Raw genomic sequence first — 1776 nt, forward strand, 5'->3', positions numbered from 1 at the left:
TTAAGGGGGAGAGTATGAGGGGAAGGAAAATCAAGATGTGTGGGTTGGTTTTTTTTCATATCTATTTTGCATATCTATTTAAGATAACAGGGTCGTATTTCCATCTTGTCAAATCCAGGTATTCAGACGGGCTTTGGGACAGACAAAAAACCCCCAGGCCTTTTCTCCTGGAAATCATTAAAGAACTGCTGGCCCAACACAGAAGGAAGAGCCAGTACTTTCTGGCACTTTTTTGAGGTTTATTTTCAAGCGTGATTGAAATGCTATGGCAGTGCCCAGCAAGCTCGCAGGCTTTCACCAAGCTGCAGATACTTGTCAGTGCAAAGACCTGTTTTGGAAAGTTTTGTGTTTCCAAGGAATACAGTTGCTGAGGAAACCATTTACTTTGGGTTCAAAAATCTCTGCCCGGAATTGAATTCTCCATCTTGGTCACATGCACATCAAACTAGATAAATGGTTTCTAATCCTCTAAACTAAATTTCCAAAGAAAACATACAGCACACCTGCAGCAACAGCAGTACCTTTGCTCAGGCTTTGGGTGAAAAATGCATGTTTGTGCTTGTTTAGAGTACCAGTGCAAGGGATCAAGTGATAAACGATTTCCAGCTAAATTCTTTTATCTCCACTTCCTAGGATAAAAATAATCCCAGGGAAAATCTTTTGTAAAAGTCAATGGCTTGACTGATCTCAAGGAAAAAGAGGTAGAAATTTCTAGCACAAGCAACTCAATCTTAGACTTGAAGGATAAGAAATTGCCATCAGCTGTGGTTTAAATATTAGCCTCTGTCTCTGTGGTGCTCATTTTTCCTCCACCACCCCTTCCCCTTGCACTTAGATCCATGCAACCTGCACGCTAGTACCACAGGAAAATTCAGCTCAGAAGGGATCTCCTGAGGCTTCTTGTCTGACCTCCTGGTCAGGTCAGCTCTTATCTCGGACCATTCAATAGTTGTACCCCATTCATGGGGGACCCGGCACTCGCTGCAGCTGGAGCCAGTTCACTGCAGCAACTGTAGGACCAGGCCTAAGGTGTATGATGCTACGCTGAGCTAGACAAGCAATAAATACCTGAGGCCTGAGTCTTCCTGCGTTCACTGACTTCTGTGGGAGTTGTGTGTTCAGATGACGTTCAAGGTTCTTGTGTACAGTGTGTACGAAGAAGGGAGGTGGCTCCAGACCTAGCCATGTGTCTGCACTTTGCAAAAGGGAAGCCCATCTCCTCATGTAAGAAAAACTTTAGAAGAGGCATCTGGAACTTGTGTGTTGTTCCCTCTGCAGTCACCTTCCAGCTTGATTCAGTGAACTTGAGAAAGAAAATTTGTCCCGCCTCTGTCTTTCCAAGGTCAAAATACTTTAAACATTGGATATAGTTAGCTGCAGCAGAGGACTTTGTGTTCTGTGCTGTTTTGCAAGGCTGTGTTTGCTGCCAAAAAGAGTTTTTGGAAACACTAGTGGAGACGAGACCCTATGGGTCTCACTGTGAAATTACCTAAAGGAGATGAGGCACTGGCAGAGGTACAGCGTGGACCTCTCCAAGCTGCCTTGCATCAGGTCTCACTGCACTGCCTTTGGGAGGGTGTTAGAGTTGGAGGCCAAGACCTGGTGTTTATCCCAAGGCAGAAACACCCAGTTCTGGCAGCAAAGTATTTAGTGATGTTCTGTGTTTCAGATGAGACAATATCAAACTAGCCATTCTTTAGCTGGAACCATGGTGGGAGGCAATGGGCCAGGTTCTCCTCTGGTAATCCTCTCCTCTTGTAATGCCTCTCAGGTAAT

Source organism: Egretta garzetta, unplaced genomic scaffold (genome assembly GCF_000687185.1).
Source record: "Egretta garzetta isolate BGI_Z169 unplaced genomic scaffold, ASM68718v1 scaffold401, whole genome shotgun sequence".
Taxonomy (NCBI): Eukaryota; Metazoa; Chordata; class Aves; order Pelecaniformes; family Ardeidae; genus Egretta; species Egretta garzetta.